The sequence below is a fragment of the Siphateles boraxobius genome, unplaced genomic scaffold (genome assembly GCF_051911475.1).
Source record: "Siphateles boraxobius isolate OS27281-9 unplaced genomic scaffold, OSU_SipBor_1 8, whole genome shotgun sequence".
Taxonomy (NCBI): Eukaryota; Metazoa; Chordata; class Actinopteri; order Cypriniformes; family Leuciscidae; genus Siphateles; species Siphateles boraxobius.
The window spans coordinates 18,322,566-18,337,596 of NW_027509208.1; the positions used below are offsets into that span (position 1 = coordinate 18,322,566).

The window sequence follows — 15,031 nt, forward strand, 5'->3', positions numbered from 1 at the left end:
AATAAAGTGCGATTAAAACGCTCTATTAGCCCGTCAGACTGAGGACGATACGGATAAGTACGCAACTTGTTTATCTGCAGCAATCTACACAACTCCTTAAAGGTCCCCTGACATGGGGTTATTTTATTATTTTATAATGTTTCCTGGTTTGCCCTTATAATGTTAGTATGTTTTTTAGATCGAAAATAGTCATAATTTAGAAATAAAAGGCATTTTTCCTAGCCTGATTTTAGCCTCTGATTTGAACACTCTGTTTGAAGGGGCTGCTGTGGGATTTCAGTGTAAACCCGGCCACTGCTGTGATTGGCTGACATGCGTGCATATGAATAGCTACGTATTACATGTGAAAGTCTCTCGAATACCTTTACTACTGCTATTATACGTTTTTACTAATACATCTATCGAGATTAACGAATCGTGAGAAGTTTTTAAAGTATTTAGATCAATTCCCATCACATAAAATGTTGCTGTGATGAGCATTGAGCAAGCAAATGACAGTCTGTAGATCGCGAGGCTGAAGATCTTATCATTGCAACGCAGTTTCTGCACTCTCTCTAATGCTTTCACCAATGCAAACACGATGATGTACATACAGTATAAAAAAAGAGCTTCGTTGTGCAGTTACGTGCGTCATTGATTTCATAACGAGTTGTCCAGATAAACTCGTGCTGTGTGAAAAATTGTTCTTTGATCGATTTCTGTAAATAATTTGTTCACAATTTAAATAAGATTATTTTTATCCTACTAAAAGAAACGATGTGAAGGTAATATTTTAGTCACTGGCTTGACTTACTGATGCATTAACAGTATTGAACGATTTTGAAAGAAAGATTACCTTTCTGAACTTGAACTTGAATTTTTGCTTGGTAGCTCGATCGATTTATTTTCAGACGTTCATCGAGGCCAGCTCTGTATTGGCCCAAGTTGAAGAAACAGTCGTCGGTGAAATGTTTGGACCATCCAAAACTTTGGGAATTTGTATCGGCGCATTTCCAGAGAAAATAAAATTAACCCATTGTTTCTTCAGAGGCTCGGATGAAGGAACTAAAAAATACTTTTGTGTTCATTTGTACATCCGAACACTGATCAACTGCCATGCTTTGCTCGTTTTGCAAGCCATTATATCTCTCTATTCAACTTTTGTGCTTCGATCGGTCACACGCCATGATATCTCTCGAGGATAAACTAAGAACTCTAACTGACAGCTCAAAACTCAAAACAGCGTGAGTTTTTCAAGGCGACCGTTATTTAGAACCTGTGACTTTAATGTTTTCATGGTGACGCGTCGTTGCTTGTCACGTGACACAGCGCAACCACAACACAGCGCTGAATGAATGATGATCTGCTTTTATGTAATTTTTGCTTTTTTATTCAAAATATTCACAAATGTATTAGCTATAGCATGACATACTGATATTCCGATTGTCAGATATGTGCAAGTGGATATGTTTTGTTGTTTAAAGTAAACGCCTTTATAATGTTGAGCTGTATGCGCGATGGGCTTTACTCTAAAGAATAGAGTAAAATGTAAAGCTACTTTCACAATGTGTATCTGATATGAATAAAACGTGTCGTCTTAGTATAATGGAAAGGATCATTATTGCCGCTTCCATAGACATCAGTGTGTATTTTACAAACTCAAAATCCTTGTTTTGCTAGTACTTATGTGTATTTAAATGTTTGAAACCTAAAATAAAAATTGTGTGGTTGAAAACACTGAATAGTTGTGATATATATGACAGCACTGAGTGCTGGGTCTCTCCCGTCTCTGGCTCAGTGCCAGCCAACGCGCGAAACTGGGACTGAAGACGACTCTACCGCTGTTAGCACAACTAGTTCTGCCGCTGCTGCTGGTGCTAAATGTGGGACAGAGATGAATGTTACCTCAGAAAAGGAGGATGAAAAAGCTGGGTCTAACACTATGGACACAACTGAGCAACTGCCAAAGAAATGGGTACTAAATCAGTGGAGGTAATGGAAGGAAAGAAACCCCTGGCTGGTTACAGGGGAGGGTGGACTTGGATGCATCATCTGTAAGGAAGCTAAGACTCTCTTACTTTCAGAGAAGAAAATTGGTGTGCATTTGTCAGATGCCTGGATCAATGGGACAGTGAGTAGCCCTGTGCAGAAACAGTTACGCAAACAAAATCTACATACACCGTGACAGTCTTGCCCATAAACGAGCTGCTGAAATAGCAGATCTCAAACAAAAAGAAATACTTCCAAGCAATGTTGTCAAACTAAGTTTGGTTATGTTTGAGGAGACAGCCAGTTCATTCAGGGCCGCCTATACTGTTGCTAAAGAAAGGTTGCCTTTCTCAAAAATTCAGTCCCATAATGAAAGTTAATGAGCTAAATGGTGCAACAGTGGGCCCAGCTCACAGATCTGATCACTCGTGTGCCAACATGGTTGAGCACATTGCAGAACAGATGAAAAAAAAAAAATTCTAATGTGAAAGCACTTGATTCCCGTATTAGCGTTACACTTGATGAAAGCACAATTCATGGCCGTGCTTACATGATTATTTATGTGAGATATGATGTAACTGGGAAGGGAGACCTGGACAATTTGTTTTTTGACATTGTTGAGTTGGACCAGGGTACAGATGCGGAATCTCTGTATAACGCACTGAAAAACAGTCTTCAGGTGGCTGGGATGGATGCTGCGTTTCTTCTGAAAAATGTAATAAGCATAGCCACAGACGGTGCTGCTGTCCTAACCGGGAAACAGACAGGACTCATAGAAAGACTGAAACAGAATGTTCCTCGACTTCAGGCAGTACACTGCCTTGCACATTGTGTAGAATTAGCTGTGAATGACTAATTGAAGGTGGTTGCAGGGTGCAATCATTTAGAGAGTTTCCTCTCCAAGCTCTATGCGATTTACCATCCGTCCACAAAAAACGCAAGGGAGTTGGAGCAAGCAGCTTCAGAGCTAAACATGCAGATTCTTAAAATCAGGAAAGTCTTTACAATAAGATGGGTGGCAAGCAGTTTCAACACTGTTAAAGCTGTGATTTTCCTGTGTTGGCACATAACTTTCGATCAGCTAGTGAAGATGGGTCACGTTCTGGTGTGGAGATGGCCACATATACTGGTTTGCTAAAGCATCTTTCATCCACCGGGTTGGTCGAGGATTTAGCTACAATGAAAGACGTGTTGCGTGAGCTGCAAGGACTCTTCCTTAAATTGCAGAGACGGGACACTTCTCTGGTTGATGCAAGCCGTTTCATTCACCAAACAATTGAGGTGCTCTCTGCCATGAAAGACCGAGGGGGGAAAACTGAAATTAAAGTCAAAACGGCCATAACCAGTGGACAGCTCAAAGGGGTTGTTCTCACCGAAGCGCAACCCAAAATAAAAAAGACCCAGTTTTACCAGGCAATCGTTGACAATCTCACCAAGCGTCTCCCCGACAGAGACCTAGTAACTATGTTGAAGCCAATGGATCAACGCTTTTGGCCCAAAGAGAGAGCAGAACTAGTTCTCTTTGGAGAGCATGAGGTTGCGACATTTGCAAAGCTACTCGGAGAGTCCGCTACTGAAGCAGGCAATGAGTTCAGAGACTGGAAATTGGAAGGAGATCAGGGAAATACATTAAAAAGACTTATTGTGGCAAGCAACACTGTTCTCCCGACCTCTGCAGAGTGCGAGAGAGGATTTTCTGCATGCAATGACACAGACTGTCAGACCAGAAACAGACTGCGTGCCAAGAGCCTTTCTGTATTGTTGTTCGTGGACTTAAATGGGCCACCCCTCGACAGATTTGATCCTGCTCCATTCGTCCAATCGTTGATAAAGGCAGGACATCGGACGTCAGCATTATAGGTCCCAGGACCACAACCGCAGCCTGCTGAAATCAGACCACCTTGCTCCATTTTCTCTGCATAATGGTAGGATAATTAATGGCTTTTACTGTTTAACTGGCAATTGCGTTCACCCATTGTGTAAGATTTAGGTTAGGCTATTATATTGGAAAATATCACAAACTGAATTGCTCAGTTCAGGACCACAATTGAGAAAGGTCTAGTTTTTTCATACTATCTACAAAAAAGTCCAAAAAAAGTCATTGAATAAGACATGTACATATTTCAATATTAGAAATGAGTAGCCTAATTGTAAATAAGACATCTCAGCTATCAAGTTAAATATCAATTTCATTTCATAGTTAAACCCCAATTCATTTTATATTTGAATATTAATTTAATTTAAATATAGGCCTAAGGGGAAAAAGATTACTCTAGTCTAGGGGAAGATGTTCTAAAATTTGGTTTTGATCCTGCCCTGTTCTTGACAGTATGTGTGTGTTAAAGGTGGGGTATGTGATTCTCTTTTTTGTCCATTTTTTCAAAATAACTTGAAATCCTATTCCTAACCCACTTACAGACACTGAGTTAGAAAAACTGACATGCAAATTAAGCAATTTAATAATCTGTGAATGGGCAGGACTCGAAAAACTCCAGCCAATCATTTCCAAGACCACCTAGAATCATTAAACAGTAAGTTCGCCAATCAAACGGTTGTACCACACACCCCTCCCCCAGCGCGCGTGACCCCCTTCGTGCGCATACTCAAAGCTCGTGACGCATGCGCATCTCGTCAGTAAATACGTACAGTAAATAGTTTTCGCTCGTGCATGATTGTGCGTCCATGTTCTTCGAATGGGTGGAGTCAGAGCCAGCCTTGGAGGAAAGAAGGTAGGACCATTTAGCCAGTTAGCCAGAAGCTAGCCAGTTACTTTGTAACGTAGCTGGTTACAGTCAGGGGGCATATTGCTGGGCGTCTAACGTTACTAATGTTCATACAGCTCGGACTGTTTAGTGAATCATGTCATGAATGGGTCGAAATGAAAGCTGAGAAAATTAGACTTTGATTGCTTTATGTCTTCACTGAAATTGGTAAAAAAAAATATATATATAGCCTATATATATAAAAAATTCATTGACGTGTTTAAAATATTTTGATATATATTTTTTGGATCCCCTGCTACCATTTAATGCAACACTTTGTTTTGTAATATTGTATGCTATGTTTGTTTGTTACTCATTTAATAAGTAAAATATATAAATAAATAACTAAAAGGTAATAATAAAAAATGCATTGATTGTGTAAGCTGTCATTTATTCTAGCTAGTAACCTTAATAGCTGTTAATAGCTCTAGTGTTCTAGTGTTCACGTGGACAAAACTCTGTATTTTAAATTTTAAAACAGTCTCACACGGAAAAAACGTTTATGTCCACTAACGAAAAATGGAGACGTCGGGTGCTTTCATGTCCGCTGCGGACATTAAAAGGCAAAACCTCGGGTAAAAAAGGAGAGCGAACATGAATCAATGGAAGGACAGAGCAAGGAAGTCTTTGAGGGATGCTGGGAAACTATATGTGAACCGGAGAGGGGAGCAAAAACAAGAAAAAAGGCCACCGAAAGAGGTGAGTGAAAGAACCGTATACAAAGTGTCTACTTAACGTTAGCTGTTACAGTCAGAGGGGCGTGTAGGCTACTTGGCGTCGTCTACTAGAGTTCATTCAAATAGCTCACTCTGTTTAACGGATCAATTCATGAATGGGTCGAAATGAATGCTGTAGGCTACTCCTTATAACCACGGATAAATTAATCTAAACATTTTAGCTGCGTTTGATGTCTGGCTAGCCAGTTACTTTGTAACGTAGCTGGTTACAGTCAGGGGGCATATTGCTGGGCGTCTAACGTTACTAATGTTCATACAGCTCGGACTGTTTAGCGAATCATGTCATGAATGGGTCGAAATGAAAGCTGAGAAAATTAGACATTGATTGCTTTATGTCTTCACTGAAATTGGTAAAAAAAAAATATATATATAGCCTATATATATAAAAAAAGTCATTGAAGTGTTTAAAATATTTTGATATATTTTTTGGATCCCCTGTTACCATTTAATGCAACACTTTGTTTTGTAATATTGTATGCTATGTTTGTTTGTTACTCATTTAATAGATAAAATAAATAAATAAATAACTAAAAGGTTATAATAAAAAATGCATTGATTGTGTAAGCTGTTATATATTCTAGCTAGTAACCTTAATAGCTGTTAATAGCTCTAGTGTTCTATAGCTAAAAAAAAAAAAAAAATGCTAATGTGACTGTTTTTGTTAAGGGCAATGTGTGCAAGGAGACGTGTCTCAGGCAGTGTTCAAGCCTAACAGAACAAAGAAAACTCCAGCTCTTCACAGAGTTTTATGCTGTCTCTTATGTGAGGCAGCAGGCTATCATTCTCTCTGGTTTGGAGCAGATAGGCTAACTTAAGCAATTCATGACCATATCATGTCAACAGTATGCAATGCATCACAATGTAGGCCCATGAAATAACCAGTGAATTGAATACTAAGTTAGTGAATTCACGAAGACTGCACATGTGCCTGATCACTGTAAATGTTCAATTCTGTGAGGATGGACGAAAGATGATCAGCATCAAGTAGGCCACCAAGTGCATTACAGACCACAGCGCTTTGGTGCCCTAAAAAGGCATACACATGGCTTATTCATTCTCCTAACCGAAGCCTACTCACATACTTAATGACCTTAACTTAACAGCTCTACACTACGGCTAGCCTACTACGCTATGGTAAATGTCTTTTTACTTCAAGCACAAGGTGAGTCGCAGACGATCACGTGGGCATGACACAGAGATTACTAAGAGGAAGTACACCTTCAAGTACCATGTGCAACAAGGAGGCCAAAGACTTGCTGTTTGTAAGCTCACATTTATGTCAGTCTTTCAACTGACCAACAGTCGCCTACAGGCAAGTTGTATATAGCCTAGCGTTTTCCGTTTGTTAACTTTTTATTACATGCATGATTTTAATTAGATACATTGTCCATAACATATTTATTTAAAGTTACTTATCTTTAAAAAGGTTAATCAAGAAAAGTTAGGCAGTCAGTCTGAGGGACAGAGCAGGTAGCTAAAGTCAGGTCTCGTTTGAGGACTTCAGAGGAAAACATAAGAACAGGTAAGTATGTTCTGATTATGTTCTGAGTATGTTCACAATCATGACACTCCCTACATCATTTTTCTACATCCCCAAACCACCCAGGCCAATAAAAACAACCCTTCACCTTAGCCTGTAACTTCTGAATCCCTAAATGCCCCCCAGTTGATGTATTATGCAGCATGGACAACACCCCTGGAACCAGACTTTTAGGTAAAACCACCTGTACTGCAGAAGCCGCGTCAGAATTTACTGGAGGCATCCTCACCAACCGCTGGTTTTGAATCTGCAATTGGTCCCCGACTGGCAAATAATCAACAAGAGCATGGTTCAGCTCAGCTTCCCTACGATCATCCACTGACCCATTTTTTAATTGAATAAGCAGCTGAATATTTGGGTCCTCTTGCTGAGCCTTAACCAAATCATCTTCACTCTCTTGCAGATCTCTTATAGGACCCCCCATTCCATCAGCCTCACTCACTACTCGAACTACTGTAACTGGTACCTTAGACTGAAGGAAATTACCACCATCCTCCCTGTTGCATCTACTCACAGATCCGGGGAGCCTTGAGAGAGCATCCGCATTGGCATGCTGCTTCCCTGGTCTATGAATAATCTTATATTGGAAGTTGGCCAGTTGCTCTAACCAGCGAGCCAACTGCCCCTCCAACCCACTGAAGTTATGCAACCAACGCAATGAACTATGATCAGTTCTCAACAAAAATTCCCTCCCAAGCAAGTAATGTTGGAAATACTTTGTAAAAGCTACCACACTTAGCAGCTCCTTCTTTGTGGTGGCAAAAACTCCTCACCTCCGTCTGGGTTTTAGGTATAGGCCAAGCCTGTGCTGCTTCTACCTTAGATGGATCTGCCATTCCTCCCTCAGCAGTTATAACATGGCCCAGGTATTGCACTTGGGAGGAAAAAATGGAACACTTGTAAGGTTTAACCTTAAGATTGGCATGACGAAGTTTCAAAAGAACCTCCTCCAATCTCTGAAGATGCTCTTGAAAAGTTCGCCCAAAAACGATAATATCGTCTAGGTACACTAAACAAGTGGTCCACTGCAGGTCAGCCAAAACAACATCCATAAGACGTTGAAAGGTGCTTGGAGAATTACATAACCCAAAACTTAAAACGTTACATTACATTTTTTTTCAATCGCTAACAAGCGCTTACCCATACTTCAGATACTTTTTCTAAACTCTTAACACAGACTCACACCTACAAAACACAATTGACCAAATGGTTAATTTTCTTCTCAAAAACACATTTTGTTAAATATATACTCACTCTTCATTTCAAAATAGAACACATCTTTCTCTGCACACACTAACTTTACCAAAACACTGAAAATCTGTCTCAAAATGAAATTATTCTGTCAAAGAATAACACTTGTTTTCACTTCACATGGTACATGCAGTCAATCAAAGTACACCAGGTTTCAAAATACTGGCTATTGTTGACATTACAAAAACTACATAGACTTTGATGTTTCAGTTTTACAGGTATTTATTTGCATGCAAAACATGCAATCCAACCTTTTTACACTAAATTTCTTGGTTGGGAACTGTATGTCCACATGTACAGTAATGTTCACATTCAAAAGCATTCTAGTAAAAAGCAAATCATTTTTTTCCCTTTACTGTTTACAACAGGAGGTACAGTAGAAACACGGTATGAAAGAACAGAAAAAGTTTTACAGTATTGCTTACAAAAAAAGCACAAAATTACTGTATCTAAACTCTGCGATCTTCAGGGTTAGGCCACATGTTTTCATCAAATATTGCACTTCTGCACCTCTCACTGCACCTCTCACTGCACCTCTCACTGCATATCTCACTGCACCTCTCACTGCACCTCTCACTGCACATCTCACTGCACCTCTCACTGCACATCTCACTGCACCTCTCACTGCACCTCTCACTGCACATCTCACTGCACCTCTCACTGCACCTCTCACTGCACCTCTCACTGCACCTCTCCCTGCACATCTCACTGCACATCTCACTGCACCTCTCACTGCATATCTCACTGCACATCTCACTGCTCCTGCTATTCTCCCTGGGCCCCTTGCTCTTACTCTTCCTCGTCCAGACATTACAGTGTTTGTCTTTTTCTGTTTCTGTTTCCAAAAACATCACTCCTCAAAGTCCTAATTTTACTGTATAAGTGTCAATGTAATAGAAAAAAATTGGGTAATTTTGGGTTGGCCCAATTTACCCAACATAAATCAGCTGTGTGTCAATTATTCAATTGTTTGTTTATTATTTTGCTGAGATATATTGTTTTTGGAACTGATATCATTGCAAAAGCAGAGGTTTTTATACTGTATCTAAGGTTTGGAATATTGTTTTTGCTATTGTGGGATGGTGTGTGTTAACATTCGCAAATACTACAAAAACAATCCATAATTTTGTTGGGAGGTATAACTTGTCTGTTAAGAAAATGTAAGCATTGTGGAAATGTGTTCACTGACTGCATATTGTGTGAAAACGACATGAAATGTGTGAATGGTATGGCCACAATAGACCGATGCTGTGCTAATTGTGTTTAGAGTTTTGAAAATGTGACTACTGGTTAGACAAACGCTTGTTAGCGACTGAAAAAAACTGTAGTGTCACATTTTGGGTTGAAGGATCGGGGGTTTGATTCTAGTCAGATGCAGGCTATTGAGGAGTTATTACATCATAATGCGTCTGCTGATAATGATAATGATTTGTTACTCCTTAACAGATGTCAGGTTGGACCCTATACCGAGCGCATCCTTGCCTTTCTCAATGATCTCCACCAGCACCTGGTTCCAGAGCAGGATCAGGAGGGTGAAAACATGAGGACCTTTGTAATTACCTGGGACAATGTGGCTTTCCATCATTCGCAAGCAATAACAACATGGTTTGAAGTCCACCCAAGACTGGTAAGTCTCTTCCTTCCACCCTATTCACCTTTCCTCAACCCCATAGAGGAGTTCTTTTCTGCATGGAGGTGGAAGGTTTATGACCATCAGCCACATGACCAGATGTCCCTCCTTGAAGCCATGGATGCTGGCTGCAGAGACATCACAGTTCATGATTGCCAAGGGTGGATCCGACATACCAAGCGGTTTTATCCCAGGTGCATCGCCTTGGATAATATCAGATGTGATGTTGACGAAAACATGTGGCCTAACCCTGAAGATCGCAGGGATTAGATGTAGTAATGCTTATAGAGCTTTTTGCTGTTGTTTTTTTTGTTCAGAATGCTCTTGTGTGTTTCATGGATATTTTGTTCACTGTAAGCAATACTGTTAAACTTTTTTTCTGTTCTATCATAACGTGTTTCTACTGTACCTCCTATACTACTGTAAACAGTAAAGGAAAAAAAAAACTGATTTGCTTTTAAGTGGAATGCTTTTGAATGTGAACATTACTGTACATGTGGACATACAGTTCCCAACCAAGAAATTTAGTGTAAAAACGGTGGATTGCATGTTTTGCATGCAAATACCTGTAAAACTGAAGCATAAAAGTCTATGCAGTTTTTGAAATATCAACAATAGCCAGTATTTTGAAACCTGGTGTACTTTGATTGACTGCATGTACCTTGTGAAGTGAAAACAAGTGTTATTCTTTGACAGAATAATTTCATTTTGAGTCAGATTTCCAGTGTTTTGGTAAAGTTAGTGTGTGCAGAGAAAGATGTGTTCTATTTTGAAATGAAGAGTTAGTATATATTTAACAAAATGTCTTTTTGAGAAGAAAATTATCCATTTGGCCAACTGTGTTTTGTGGGTGTGAGTCTGTGTTAAGAGTTTAGAAAAACTATCTGAAGTATGGGTAAGCGCTTGTTAGCGATTGAAAAAAACTGTAAATAGTCCACAGTCAAAGGCGGGGAGGAAATTGGCTCATGCACTTTGGTAGTCGACAAACTATCCCCAACCTCTATATCGAGGGAAAAATACCAATCTTCATGTTTTGCTTTAAAACACAGTTATCTTCTGACACATTAATAACTCGGACTGGCACAATCCCTTCCTCCACCTTACAAACTACTCGAGCTACCAAAACGTCACGTTGGGAGCATGATGGAAAGAAAGGCTCCAACATACCCTCATAATGTTGTGGAAGAAGTCCTCCTAATTTACCAGGTAAAATAGCTTCAGTACGAGGAGGAATCATAATATCTGCCTGCACTCTAACTACCTTAGGTTGGCCACTACCATCTTCACTAAATAGGGGGAGCTTCTTACCCATTTACTGGCAACATTTCACCCAAATCAATAACTGCCCCAAATTTAGAGAGAAAATCTGTACCCAACAGTAATTCTTGGGGGGTAACATCAGCCACCAAAAACTCAGCAATAACAGCCAAGGTATCAAACTGGCATACAGTCTGCCAACGACCCAGGATTGACATTTCTCCACCATTCGCCACGGCTACTCTACCCTGATATCCATCTAAACAGGACCCCCCATTAGTTACATTTAGCCAAAACTGCTTGGGTACGATAGAAACCTGTGCCCCAGTGTCAATCAATAAACGTGTTTCACGACCACCTACTTTACCAGTCAGAAAAACTCCAGTACCGGTTAAAGAAATTGAGGCCAATTTATCCGACACAGACATGGGGGCAGGCATTTGGCCTGTTGTGCCCGCCCCCTCTAGTTTCCATGCAAATAAGGGCAATTTCTACGTAGGTGTCTAGTACAACCGCATTCCCAACAGGCTTCGGCTCGAAAACGGTCCTGTGGTTCAGATGAATTTTTCAGAGGAGTGGTACGTGCAGACTTCACCTGTATCTCCTTTACAGTAACTTGTAAAGCCTTAACCTCCTGACGCAATTCCTCCACTATGCCCAATAAAACTTCAACCTTATTATCAGATGAATTCTGAACACTCAGACCACGTACTTTAGAATCTGAAAATTGTGTATGTTCTAAATTCCGAATAAGCTCCAATTCCGATGCTAAATTAATCGCACCTTCCAAAGTGGCAGGTTTCGCACTTCGCAAATGTACACGCATGTTGCCACTACCTACATGTGCAACAAAATGGTCACGAGCCAGTAAATCTTGCGTAGCACCGTCAGCAGAAGGATAAGTTTTATAAATCAAACTTAATGCATTACCAAACTCACGAGCCGTCTCGTTATGGAGTCGACATCGGGAAGAAAAGCTCACCCGATTCCAGTCTGCACTCTCACAAGGCTCTAAACACTTACCCATAGCATCTTTTAAAAGAACATAATTATTCTTTGCTTCTTATATAAGGCAGTCCACCATAAATATCTCTGGCTCGGCCAGAAAATAATAAAGACATAAACTTTAACTTGAGCTCATTATCCCACCCATTTACTTGCGCCGCCATCTCAAATTGTTCAGACCAGTCAGACCATTCTCGTCCAACCCCAGTAAATGTTTCAGGCATGAAAAGAGGGCGAGAAACTGGAGGTACATTAGAGTTAGCAGCCTCACCATTTGAAACTAATGAACTTGCTCCTGATTGAGACACAGACATACCCTCTCCCTCCATTTATTTTCGTCCCATCTTTAAAGAGGTTTAACCAAATTTATGGAGGACAGAAGGTACATCACCACACAGGACTTTAAGGAAAAATATAATTTTATTGACAATCTGATTTAGAAAAATATTACCATCATATAAATACACATTGAAAGAGGTCTTACCAAACATCTACTTGGTACGCTCAGATCAACCCGCGATTCCCAAGTGAGCACTCCAAAACGTCACTACACTGCACTCCAATGGTTATCCCCAGCCCAGCACAGCACACTAGAAATCGTGATCAAACAGCAATCAGTTTATCAAGTGGAAAATTCATCACGTTCTCGGTCCCCGCGCACACGAACCAATGAGCATACAACCATTAAAACTCACAACTACACCATACACACTCACACATCCACACCACACATGAAATAATTAAAATATAATAAACTTCCCCGTTTTTCAGAAAACAAGACCCCGCCCAGGGGTCTAGGGAAAGGAATCAGCCGTGCCGAGTTGTCCACAGAGAAAGCACGCGCTGTTTCTCCGCGTTATTCCCGTCTCGCAGCCACAGCAATTATCACCCTGATACTGGCGTTTATTAGTCCTCTTTAAGCAATCTTCTTTATAGGAATCACAAGGGCTGCACGGGTTGTTTTTTGCGAAACGCAGCTCTTCAAATCAATCCTGGAACATGTGGCCAGCGCTCCTACACCCCCCGTCCCGCTATCACCTAACTACACCAATAAATAGTCTATCTAACTAGCTGTCTTCGTTGCCGGACAAACCCTAATGGTCCCGAGCAACACAAAGCGTCCCCGTTTTCCACCGAGCGCAAAAAGCCAGTCACGTTCCCCCACGCTCCGTACCTCTTCTCTCTTAAATGTCCTCCACTCCAGGGGCCTGTTCTTCGTACGTCGCTAACTCAGTTAGCTGGATTTGATTGTTGGCGATTTGGCATGATCTTGGATTGTTTGGTTCTTCGACGCTCATCCTGGACTTGCTGTCATAACAACAGGTGCGCCAGGTTGAACCTGCTCGCGAGCAGGCTTATTTCATTTTAACAGGATTAGATCGCGGCTTTTTAAGCGGAGCTGATACGGGACGTCTTTTAGCGCAGCGCGATAGTGTACTTTTTGAGAGATATCATTTTTCTCATGAATCGTGAGGATGTCGTTTACATCATTAATTTGTTGGAAACGCATACATGTTCGACTCGTCGGAGTAGGGCTTTAATAACAGTGCAGGCAAGTTACTATTGCGATTCTTATCCAGATTATTATTTTATCAAATTTTAAAAAGGCAGTTGACTGACTAAAATCTCTTAGATGGTGTGTGACTATGTTCCATATCACAAATATGGCCAGTATCTGTGCATGACTCAAGAATTTTCAGAGATTTATGCACATTATTTGAACGTGCGGAAAAATATAAATAAGCACTGTATTACATACACGTATGCTTATCCTACAGAACTGAATTTTTTCATTAAACAGGTGATTACAACAGGATCCTGCTTGGAGACAGGTGTTTTATGACCCCATTCCCTGACCCAAACCCCAGACCAGTTACAGTCCAGCTCTAGCCAGGACAAGGGCACACAATGAAGTGAACTTTAGCCAACTAAAGTATCTGAAAGGTCTGAGGGTTGCACCTGATAGGGCCTGTGACATTGCATGTGCCATATTACACAACATTGCACCATCAGAAAAAATATAAAACATTTCATTAATGTTTAATAAAAGACAAGACAAATATGCTTAGTTCCTTGATTTTTATTTTTATTGTTCTTTGTAAAGAAAAGCCAGTGATCAAGTCATCTTTTGCCTGCAAATAATATATATTGTACTCTGTGTGAAATAATATATTAGCACTTACTCTGAAGTTCCTATGAAGCAACTCTATCTCTAGTGCCAGTTTTTTTTTTTTCTTTAAGTTGTCAAGTATTTTCAAAATACTCTGTTTTCTAGGGGTAGGGGTCATACCTGTCAAGTTTTGGATTTGAAAATAAGGGAAATTTTCCGGCGCCCACCGCGAGCAGTCCCACCACCCCAAACCAAGCTCCAGTAACGTTATCCCTTACATTTTCAGACAAGTGTTATAGCTTAAATGAAAACACAAAAGGGTATATATGAAGAGCATTTATTTTAAAGGCTTATTTGCATATTTTCTGTTCATTTAACATTGCTTGTCTCATTTACATTTTATTTTCATTCCACACGTTCTTTTAATTTCATATTGCTTTTCTTTTACAGCTTTTCTTTACATGTCTCATAACTTTTATTTACTCTTTTAGTGAGTTGTTGTTCAAATTTGTTGCAGACTTTGCATTCTTTAACCTTTAACCCCACTTTTGAAAAATCCTCAGAAATGGCATACCCAAACTGAAACAGATAGCCTACAGTTCATAAACACTTTGCACTAAAAGCACAAGTATGATCTCATTTGAAAGCTGACACCTGGCAGTTTATTGTAAATGTAGAATTAATTATTGTCATAATGAAAAAATAGTTATTAATAGCTACAAAGTTTTGTAAAGTTATTAGAAATGTATTTTGTATGAAACATCTTCAAAG

The 15,031-nt window shown here is 40.0% G+C and overlaps 1 long non-coding RNA gene and 1 pseudogene across 1 annotated transcript in view; both read left to right on the forward strand.

The window, feature by feature from the left end:
- Window positions 1-15,031, forward strand: part of LOC143729317 (uncharacterized) — a 591,772-nt gene that overhangs the window by 232,187 nt on the left and 344,554 nt on the right. The window lies entirely within an intron of this gene.
- On the forward strand, window positions 1,736-3,828 carry LOC143728959 (E3 SUMO-protein ligase KIAA1586-like; annotated as a pseudogene).